We start from the raw sequence: 11,684 nt of genomic DNA, 5'->3' as shown, positions 1-11,684 counted from the left end.
GGGTTCAGTATAAAAGCCCCTCTTCCAGGAGGCTTCCCCAATCCCTCCCGTGCCTCCCACAGGAGGAATAAACGGTTCCCTTTCCCTGTTCTCTCTGTGAAAGCATTTCTTCCACTCTAGACAGAGGAGAATCTAGTTTTCCTTATTTTTGTTTCACCAGGGCCTAGCTTGGGGTCTGCTCCCGAATAGGTGCTCAAGAAAGGTTTAGTCAGTGGATTCACTTTTAAGAAATAACTTTTGGAAGTTGATAAAAGGGCATTTAATATCTGGATGCGCGGGTAAGAGCGGCTTGAACACAGGCATCAGCAGTCATTATCTAGGGTAGCTCCCAGGGCGAGACGCGTCCTTTCCGCGCTGGGTACCCGGCGACCGCGAGCCGCTAATCCCGCTGAAAGAGTCGGTCGGACTAGCGGGGAAGGGGGCGGGGCGTGGCCTGGCCGTAGGGGGCGTGTCGTGGCCCGCGGGGTTTCCGCACCGGGGGCGCGTCCGGCGGGGATGCGGGAGGAGCTTCCGCCGCGAGGGGGCGGGGCTGGGGCGCTAGTCCTCTGACGGCCCCAGCCAGGGAATTTCAATTTGAAACCTAGCGGAGGGAGGAGGCGGACGCGGCGGGCCGGCGACTGGGCTGAAGCGGGACTGGTCCCGGCGGCGAGCGAGCTCCTGAGTGCGGCGTCCGGGTAAGGAGGCGTGCGGAGCTGCGGAATGGCTGGCCCGGGACGGGGAAATCCCGGGGCCGAGCGTCTGGTCTCTGCGGATCTGCAGGGGCGGCTCGGATTTTTCCTGTGGCTGCAGCTGGGAAGCTGATCCCGGGCAGGAAGCGGTGGCGGGACGGTCCCACCGGGAGGGGGAGGGCTGCCGATGTTGGGGTTTTCTGCGGCTCCCTGTCTGCCCTCCTCCCCATTCCCGACCCGGGGACCGGTCCTGTTGCTACAGGCCGGATCCCTGCTTCTCCGCTCCACTGCGGTCCCCCTGCTTCTCTCTTCGTGAGAGCGGGGGCCGCGTCTGGTCGGCGCCGAGAGAGGTGGGGGCACGGGGAGGACTGCGCCGGCCTCACGGGGGTGCAGTGGGCTCAGGGTCACGCGTCCCGGGCCCCGCGGCGCGGCTGCAGGAGGGATCCGGCTCCATCCTGGGCGCGGGCCGCGGCGCGCGAGCCTGTCCAGATGCGGAGCGGCCCCCTCCTTCCGGGCCGGGGGCACGCGGCGGCAGCAGAGTTGCCCTTCAGCATGATGGTTTTGGAAGAGGAAACGCGGGCGGAGGACGCCACGCGTCCCGGGGCGGGCCGCGCGCCTGGGCACTCCGGGTAGCTGGGTTCGGGCGGCGTCACTCGCTCCGTCCCTCCAGACGCTGACCTCCCGACCAAAGTGGAGAAAAACGCACGTTTTGCTCTCTGATCCTTGCCGTCCCGGCACCCAGGCTATCTCACCAGCGATGGCTTATTTTTCTCCTCTGTTTGACGGCAGAGTTGGGAGCAGTTTTAGTTGCGCTGCTGGGGTAAGGACCAGGAGCGAGCAGGGTTCGAATCAGAGTCTAAATCCCCAGCAGGAGTCCCTGCCCCGGGCAGCTTGGGAAGAGGTCGGTCATAATTTCTGAGATCTCTCATCTCCCTTGAGGTCAGGGTGTTTTGACGAGGTTAGAAGAGCCCTTGCCTAGTCTGTTATTTTGGGAAGGGGTCTGTGTGGATCCTTCCCTCTGACTTAGGACGCCTTAAATTGCATTCCCCATGAACAGCACAGCTGGCCGTTTTTAAGAGCTCTAGTGGGGTGAGAGGGAAGGAAGAACCTAGAGGATCTGTGAATGTATGTTCTCTTTTCTGAATCACATCCTTTCCTCAGTTTTTTGAACTTCTCGCGTCTGAAATGGCACGTGTATGCCAGGCATCTTGTTCTTGTTACTGTTAAAGCTTTTTTTAAAAAATGAATCATAACAGTTTATCCTTTATTCTTGCATTTTTTTCAGTTCTCTTTTTATTTTTCCCTTTTTTTTTTCTTCTTTCACCGGAGTCAGCTATTTCTGTATTCTCGATTTATAATACTGTATGGAGAATTTGAGTTTTAACTCGCGTCCTATCACATTTCCTCTTGGGAAACTGAGTCAGTTCCTTGGCCGCAGGAACTGGGATTTAAAATTCTGTCTGTGAACAGGTTTTACTCGGAAACGAATAGTACTTAATCCTATTCAGTTTCCGTTTGCAGGACTCTGCTGTGAGAAATCACAATCTTCGATTGTGATAAGGGCCAGCTGAGTGCATCCATCAGGCTGACACAGCTTTTAAAGAGCTAGGTTGTGTCACCTGTCAGAGCTCCAGGGGTCAGTCCTAAAATTCAATTGGAGAAATCACCGTCAAATCTCAGATGTCTACTTTATAGAGGTTATTGGAGAACTGTACAAGTGGTAATGACTTGGAACAATGGGGTGGATTTAGGGCTAATTTAATCCTACCCTGTCTTCCTCACTTCTTGGGCAGAATTCCCACTGAAGTCAGTAGTGGTCTTGTGTGCAGAAGGACTGCTGAGAACAAGAGGCTGCTCATTTAGAGTAACAGGAGGGGACAGTTTCTTCCCTTTTAAAACATCCCTCTTTAAGAAAGACCTAGTCATAACAGTGCTTTAATCTTTTATTTCTAGTCAAAGTTAGACCTTCCAGAGAAAATAAGTGGTTGAGTGGAGCCCCCAACTTCAGATTCTTGATACCTAAATTGGATGGGGATTGCCTAAAACAATGAAAAGTGATTAAAAAAAATCATTTAATGAATTTCAGTAAAATTATTACTAACTTCAATAAAAAATTTAAACTGCTATATAGTATTCTCAACTGGGTATATATATTAAACTGGGTGTCTGTATATATATACATATATATATAACTGGGTATGTATGTTAAAATCTGAAACTTAATTCCAAGTAAAAAGGAGCAGATTTGCAGATTTAGGAGACAAATGCAAAGAGAAGCCCACCCTCAAACAACTATGGAAATATAAAACAAGAGAATTCAGATAGCCCTTGCTGTATTTGGAGAGGTAGCTTTCAGTTCAGTTTTGTGTACGTATAGGCTTTAATGACTGGGCCCATCATTAGATTTGGAGGTTTCTAAGTTAGTTTTATGTTGATCTGAGTTGGTAAGCTTGTTAGGTCCTTTGCTTCTTAAGTAACGTTCTTGTGGTTTACCCTTTCCAAATTACCCGTTCGAAAGAACTGAGTTTAGAAAACCTATCCAGTCACCAGATCTTAAAAATAGATTTTTTAAAAATCAGAACCATGTCCACGTGGACTTGCCAACCACTTGCTTTCAACTAAAAATACTTGCAAAGATGACAAAGCAGTCCTTAACTGAAATATTTATTGGTAAAATTACTCTGTAATTTAGTAATATTGTATAGTTATGTTTAAGGTCGGGTTTTACCCTGAATCACCACTCTCATATAACTGACTAGAGAACTACAAAGGTTCTGTCTTTGCCATTTTATTTAGGAATGTGGGGTTTTATGTTTTATATAGCTGAATGCTAAATATTTTTGAAGATTTGGTTTTGTTTCTGTTTCCACAGGAAAGCATAGGCCTTTTCCTTTGTTTTTTGAACGGACATAGTCTTTTTAGAGACTATGTGCGGACTTTCTGAAGAAGTACGAATTGCTAGTATCTGTATAAGGCATTAATATAGTTTTTAGGGATCAATATTGCTGAGGATCCAATCTTGCATTTCTAAAAGTCTGTATCGTTTACTCAGAGAAAACAAAGGAAATATGCTGACCGCCCCCCCACCCCGCCCCCACCTTTATTTAGAAACACATCCAGTGGCCTTGTTTTTTTCAGATTCAGAATTACTGTACCTAACCACTGGCTACCCTTACACATTTAAAAGCCTCAAGTAAATGTTTATGCTGGCTTCAGTACTCAGCAAATACTAGCCAAACTCTAATTTACTGCCCGTTTATAGAATCTTGGAATCTCAGGGCCGGACCTTTAGGAGTCAGCAGATCCACTCTCAGCCCTTTCCCAACACACAAACATTTCCAGCCTCTTTGGAAGGCCTCAGTTCATAGAAGATTTGTATATGATTCCCCACAGATTCCAGACAGAGTGCCCTTTGGGAATGCCATGTTTTGGCATAAACCAGCAACCTGATACTCATAAGATTTCTATCATTCCTCTGACAGAGCAGTGCCCCAGATTAAAATAAAAAATGGAGTCAGTGCCTGGCATCCTTACATATAGGGGACTGGCTTCCAAGTGTAAATACTGTTGTTACTTAGATGTTACAGGTAAGCCAAAAAGGAAGGAAATAATTTCTAATGTCAACTAGAAATAAATGATGATGGTTAATATTTTTTTTTAATTTTTTTCTATAAAGTATATATATTTTATAGGAGAAAGGGAGTCCATTTGTAGAGTTATGTGAAGTGCCTATAACATTGTTGGTACTTAATAATTTGATGAAAGTTTATGTAATATATTGGAAGTGCATTTAGTGAGGATTTTTTGAAAGTTGGAATTGACATTGTAGAATCTGGTACGGTTGCATGTAGAAATGTTATGTAGGTTATATTTCATATAGAGGATTTGGTTTTCTTACTCTTATTATTTCCTTTTGTTCTGTGGTTGGCTTAATCTATATAGGTTTCTTAGATGCATGTTTCTCATGTCTAGGAGGGTAGATAACCTGTACTTTATTTTCCTAAATATCTGATGGTTGGGATATCATTGATTTAAATGAGAGTGTTAGTGATTTTTCTCAATTTTCTCATTTTTTTTTTAAAGTGATGTTGCTTTCCCCTTTGTATGGGGTAGACCTCAGGTGGCTTATGAGTACATCCATACTGCTTCTGCTTTTAAAAATAATTATTTATTAAATAAATACTTGATTATGCTGGGTCTTTGTTACGTCTGTGGGCTTTCTCTAGTTGTGGTGCGCAGGCATCGCGGTGGCTTCTGTGTGGAGCACAGGCTCCAGAGTTTAGGCTCAGTAGCTGTGGTCTGTGGGCTTAGTTGTGCTGAAGCACGTGGAGTCTTCCCAGAACCCATGTCCCCTGCATTGGCTGGCAGATTCTTAACCGCTGGACTACCAGGGAAGTCCTTTCTGCTTTTTATTCCCCCACCAAAGGTTGAATTTGGACTAATTTCATATACTTAGTTACTTTTAAAATAGAAATATGTTTTCATATCACATATACTCTGCATTTTGGTATTATTATTATTATTTTTTACTTCAGTGTATTGTGCATATGTGCTAAGTAGCTCTAGTTGTGTTCGACTCTTTGTGACCCTGTGGACTGTAGCCTGCCAGGCTCCTCTTGTCCATGGGGATTCTCCAGGCGAGAATACTGGAGTGGGTTGCCATTTCTTCCCCTAGAGGATCTTCCCAGGGATCGAACCTGCATCTCTTATGTCTCCTGCATTGACGGGTAGGTTCTTTACCACTAGTGCCGCCGGGGAAGCCTGATATCTAGTGTATTAGATAGAGCCATAAAGGTCTAAATGTATATCGATTGCCTCAGAAATAATCTTTACAGTAATATGAAATCAATTTGAAGAATAAGAATTATCTTTTTATTTGCTCTGAGAACTATCATAAGATTTGCTTTCGTAGCCCAGTGGACATTTCACATTTATAACTAAGTTGAATGTCATGGGGATGGTTTTAGTTCTTTCCAGGTTAAGAACCAGAGGGCATGGAAAGAGTTCCAAAATGATTTTGTCACATGTTCATCTGTAGGACCTTGTCTAGGTCAGTTAGGGGAGTTCATTGTATTGATATTTAAACTAAATTGTTCATATGTTTACGAAAAAGCCAGCTTCCTCTTGCTTTGCTCTTTTTATGGCCTTTATGTCTACTCTGTGAAAGAATTTTCAATACTTGAAGACTTACGTTACCCTCTAATTGCCTTTTTCCAAGAAAAATTGTGATTTTAAAAACTTTTCGCATAAGTCTGATTACCAACTCTCTAATCATTTTTTCCAAGCTCTGAATTCAGGTTTCTAGACCTCCTGATGAGAGCTGAAGCTGGACCTACCACCATGATAAAAAAGTGCTAAGTTTAATCATGTTTTTGAGTTTCCTGTAGTCTATTAATATATGTACACATCCCAGTATCCTGAAGTACTAAATTAATATGTAATTTACACTTGGCTTTAATTCTTACATCTTTTCCTTTTTGTCTAGTTAGTCTACTTGTTTTTCATCTTCACTTCATCCCCCTAAGGTACCAGAAGGGAGGGTGAGAATCATTTAGATTCTTGACCTTGAGGTGAGAAGTGTGGGTTTAGTGGGGAAGATATTGCCCGGGGTGAGTGGGCCCCACGGATTCACGAACTGCCTGAGACTGTTAAGTAAAGTGTGTATGTGTGTCAGAGAGAGAGGGATTTTCGGGAGGAGATTTTGAAAGGGTTTTGGGAAAACAGAAAATGTTAAAAACTGCTGATGTAGTTCTATTCTTATTTTTGAGATTAGAGAATCAAAGTCTTAAGAGATTTCCTTTTTTTGTGTGTGTGTTACCCCATTGCACTTTCATGCCCCCACTATTGTGCTTATTTCCTTTCAGTTGAATTCTTTTAGTTGTCCCATTTTAGCCCATTGTCAAGGTTAAACTAAATTCTGATATAATATTGGCCTGTCATTTTCTTACCTTGAACTTAATGTGCCGTTATTTCCTTACAAATTTCTTTGGTGAAAATATTAATTAGAAGAGATCAGTGACAAGTCCACACATTGGTGTTGGTTAGACTGCCATTTATGCCAGTGGAACCTTAGGTGAAATACTTTTCAAGGCCTCAGTTTCCTTCACTATGGGGATTAATAATCATAACCTACCTCAGACAGTTAGAAGAGGACTAAATGAGCTAGTGCTTATAAAATGCTTCACACAGGGCCTGGCCTCTGTGAAAATTGTTAGGTTAGGAAAAGATCTAGTGAGTTTCATATGAATATGTGTAAGCAGTTTTTTGTTTTTTGTTTTTTTTTGCAGTGATCAGGAATAATTATCTATGTGGAAGTACAGTCTTTGATATGAAACTGTAATTTCCTATGGTAATCACAAGTTAAAACCACTTTTTTCACAGTTTCAGTACAGTATCTCTAGAATTTTTTTTAACAAACTACCCACTGCTTTTGGCAGTGTTTAAAAAGCATATAGGTGGAAAAACTGTTTGGATCTAATTTCAGTATCACAGACAGATTGTAGTCTTTTTTATTATGTTGCTGGAGGTAACTGATTTGGAGTGTAAAATTTGTTTGTATATGCTATCATATTATAACTTTCTCTGTAACTTCAGTGAGCTTGGTGCAAGAAAGTTGTTAATGAAATTTTTATTGATGGTGTTTAAATCTCTACATATGGCATTAAAATATGACCTTTTTACATCCAGTACATCTTTTTTACATGAAGTAGATCTGCAGACATGTTCTCCCCATAACAGTGTTTTACCTTTCAATTAGTTGACAATGTTAAGAAATCAGGAGGTTTCACAGAAATATCTTTTTTAAAAAAGAAATTTTATTTATTTATTTATTGGGCTGCACGAGGTCTTAGTTGTGGCATGCCAACTCTTAGTTGTGGCGTGTAGGACGTAGTTCCCACATCAGGAATCTGACCTCGGCCCCCTACATTGGGAGCATGGAGTCTTAGCCACTGGACCACCAGGAAAGTCACAGAAATATCTTCACTTTAGGTTTCTCTGGGGAAATTGGAGGACCTTGGCAACACTGGGCCCCCATTCCTCTCTTGGAGTGCTGAGGAGGTCCTGCCCCATATAGCACAGATCATGCTCTCCCTACTTGGCCCAAGTCCCTCCCATTTTCCTTCAGATTACCACTGGACCGTTCCATTCATTTGCATCAAAAACCTGGCTCCTTTAGACTGTTGAGTTGAAAACTCAACTCAATGAGTTTTCATTGAGTAAATGAAATGAATTTCACTAAGTGAGATGTAAATTCAGTAAAATGAGATGAATCTCTTTTTACTAAATAGCAATTTTGAAATATGCAAAAAGGACCCAGTCTCTGTGACTTTCAAGAAGGTGTCCCGGGCAGTGGGGCTTTTCTACCTTTAGGGCCAGAGGTCATCCCCCACCTCTCCCTTAGCAAAGACTGACCTCTGGTTCACAGTCAGTCATGGTTTCTGGAGCCTAGCATGCAGTAGATCCTCAGTCAGATGTGGAAAGAACGCTCTTCCGAGGTTCTTCCCAGAGTTCGTCACTCCTTCTCAGAAGCAGATTGCCTGGTTCTCTGAAGCTTAGTGTGACACTGCCGTACCCCATAGCTGTAACTTGTTTGTATGTTATTCAGGTTTTTTAGAGGACCTTTTATTTTCATTTCATCACTCAATATTTTGGTATATATATCTAGGAAGATAACTCTTTGGTAGACATGACTGGTGTACCATCATCACACTGAAAATTCCTTAATTTCATCAGATATTCAGTTTTTGATATTCAAATCTCCAGTTATCTTAAGTATCAATTTTTGAAAAAGCTAGTTTGAATCCAGATTGGTTTAAGATCCTCATGTTCTGATTGGTTGGTACATCTTTTTTAACATTTTATGTTGGAGTATAGTTGGTTAACAATGTGTATTAGTTCTGGTGTACAACAAACAGAGTGATTCAGTTAAACATATGCATGCATCTATTCTTTTTCAAATTCTTTTCCCATTTAGGTTGTTTGGTTAGTGTATCTTCTAAGACTGATAAGCTCTAGTTTCCCCTTCATCTCTTTATTTCTCCTTGCAGTAGTTTGTATGTTGAAGAAATTTGATTAGTTGTTTTATGTGGTTTCTCACAGTGTGAATTTTGCTGATTTCAGCCCTCTAGCGGAGAAGGCAATGGCACCCCAGTACTCTTGCCTGGAAAATTCCATGGACGGAGGAGCCTGGTAGGCTGCAGTCCATGAGGTCTCAAAGAGACTGAGCGACTTCACTTTTCACTTTCATGTATTGGAGAAGGAAATGGCAACCCACTCCAGTGTTCTTGCCTGGAGAATCCCAGGGACGGGGAGCCTGGTGGGCTGCCGTCTATGGGGTCGCACAGAGTCGGACACGACTGAAGTGCCTTAGCAGCAGCAGCAGTGTAGTTAACCTGTTCCTTTTCCTTTGTATTTTCTTTAAATACGTAGTTGGATATCTGAAATCGGTCTAATTCACTTTCTTTATTTTCTTCCTTCTTGTTTCTATACTATTCCTCCATGATGTAGGCTTCTATTTGACACTTCTTGCTTGCCTTCCATCCAGCCTTCATCCTGGCTGGAGGTGCTGTCCCACCAGCTGTGTTGTCTTCTTTGTCTGCGCTGGACAAGTGCATTTTATGCTTGTGGCTTAGCCTTGTTCTAGGTTTCATTGTGCGTCATCTGATAAGGCTGGAAGCATTGATAATAAACAGGTGAAAAAGGAAGAAAATTAACCTTTGGAGCACAGACTGAACAACAACAGCCAGCTACTGTAGTTGGTGCTTTATACATGTTAATATCCCCAATCCTTCTTATAACAACACCTTGAAATAGCTGGTATGCTCATTTTACAGATGAAAACTTGAGGCTTAAAACCAGAATAATTTGCTCAAGGGCACCCAGCTTGTGTGCTGCTAAAACTTCTGTTTCTTCTGCAGGGGAGGGTGAGTTACTTGCTTTAATTGATTAATGCTTATTACTCTGTAGAACTCGAAGATTTCAGAAATTTATTGGTATCTACAGTATCTGACTTAACAAAAGGGAAACTTGTTTTCCTAACTGGTTTCTGCCTTCTCGTTTCTTTTGTTATGGTGTGATTATGAAGCAGAGTCCTGCTTTTAGCTGCATGATTCTTGAATCAAGCTGGAATGGCGAGAGCCCTCCTCATCTTGCTTTTCACATTAGTGTAATGTTGCCAGGCTGATGTTTCAATGTAAGAAAAATGTCCCAGAGTATAAAACACATCAGAATAAAATGTGTGCCTCCTTCCTTTTCAGTTTTTATTTTTTAAGCAGTTTTACACTTTTTGTTACTTCATTCACAGTGCAAATGGCATTCCCCAGGGGGCTAGTATATAATTTAGAAAGTCAGGTACTAGTGTAGGGATTATAAAGAAAAGCAGCAGATGCCTGCTTTTCATGTCCCTTCATGACAGATTTCTGCTCCTTAGAGGCAACTACTTTCAGTTCTTTTGGTTTTATTATCTATGTGTTTTGTTTAAAACCATGATTTTCTTGCTTTTTCCATTTTAGACAGTAGTAGCTATTGACTTTCCACCTTGGTTGGGGTTATTCTCCTTTACTGACTCCCTCATCCCCAACAGAAATGCACACTTTTCTCTCTTTCTACAACACATACAGTCAGCAGCCAAGCTGTGTATCCTGCTTTGGCTGCATATACTTTCTTTTACAACTTTTTGCTTTATCCTGAAGTTAATTGCCTACTTCTTCCTCATTTGTTTAGTTTTCTTTGTTCCTATCCTTAATTTAACTCTAAACTGTGTTGAAAACCATATTGCAAACCATTTTCTTTTTTTATTAAGGACATCCTTCCTGGGCTGGTTTATTTCTAGAACTGCTTTGCAGTGCCTGTGTGTGTGCTAAGTCACCTCAGTCGTGTCCAACTCTTTGCAACCCCATGGACTCTAGCCCGCCAGGCTCCTCTATCCATGGGATTTTCCAGGCAAAAATACTGGAGTGGGTTGCCATGCTCCCCTCCATAGGATCATTGAAATTTCTCTTTTCCTTTCTTCTTAACTTCAGGGTGCCAGACTTCTTCTTTATCTCTTACTTTACATGAGTACATCCTCCAGTAGTTTCCCAACAAAGTGCAAAAAAGGTGAATTTCTTGAGACCTTGTTATTTAAAAGCAACTTTCCCCGCTCTTAAAATGCCTTTTTGTACTCTCAATTTGAATGCATTTATAGTGTGGCTGGGTATAGAATTCTAAGTTAGTGGTTACTTTCCCTCTGAATTTTGAAGGTGTTGCTTCATTGTATTAATATTTTAGAGCATCCCAATGTTCTCTTGAGAAGACTGACTGGATTCTAGTTTCTGATTCAGTGTATGTGCCTAGTTTGCTTTCTTTAGAAGTTTTCAGGATTTTTATCTTTGAACTTGGTGTTTGGAAATTTCATGATGATGTGCTATGATTTGGGAGTCTTACTCATTGTGCTGAGCACTCACTGGGCCCTTTCAGCTGGAAACTCTTGTCTTTCAGAAATATTCCACTATGATAATGACTCCCTCTTTGTTCTCTGTTCTTTCTGGAACTCCTGTTAATTTGGATGTTGAATTTCCTGCATTGCCTTCAGTTTTGTTACTTTTTTCTCTCTGATGTCATCTCTTTGTCCTTTTGTTCCCTCTTTTCGGAAATTACTTCAGTGTTTTCTTCTAATCTCTCTATTGAACTTTTTTGCTTTCCTATTTTCAAAGCTGTTCCTTCACTACTGAATATTCTTTCTGATAATGTCCGTTTCTTTTTTCGTGTATATTGTTTCTCCAATTCTGCCCATCTCGATGTCCCCCTTTGCTTTCTCTCTGTCTGAAATGTTCTTCCCGCAGATACCTGCACAGCTTACTGCCTTAGCTCCATCAGAGTTTGGCTTCCATGATCATTTATTTGAAACTACAACCCAGCTCCCACCTCCTCTACCCCAGTGTGTCCTGAATCCCTTGTGTTTTCTTTCTTCTGCAATGTGTATTGCTGTCATCTGATACCCTTATATTTTACTTTTTGTTTATTGAATCTCCTCTT

The 11,684-nt window shown here is 42.0% G+C and overlaps 1 protein-coding gene across 8 annotated transcripts in view; it reads left to right on the top strand.

The window, feature by feature from the left end:
- The first annotated feature begins 524 nt into the window (after positions 1-524).
- EPB41L2 (erythrocyte membrane protein band 4.1 like 2) overlaps positions 525-11,684 on the top strand; it is a 210,926-nt gene continuing 199,766 nt past the window's right edge. For all 8 annotated transcript variants that reach the window (XM_070376666.1, XM_070376673.1, XM_070376672.1 and 5 more), the window contains exon 1: positions 525-674. The gene's annotated coding sequence lies outside the window, so the exon portion shown is untranslated. The remainder of the gene's footprint in view (positions 675-11,684) is intronic.

The sequence above is a fragment of the Bos mutus genome, chromosome 9 (assembly GCF_027580195.1).
Source record: "Bos mutus isolate GX-2022 chromosome 9, NWIPB_WYAK_1.1, whole genome shotgun sequence".
NCBI classification, from domain to species: Eukaryota; Metazoa; Chordata; class Mammalia; order Artiodactyla; family Bovidae; genus Bos; species Bos mutus.
Note: the sequence above shows the minus strand (reverse complement) of the source record. Positions and strands in the feature narration are given on the sequence as shown.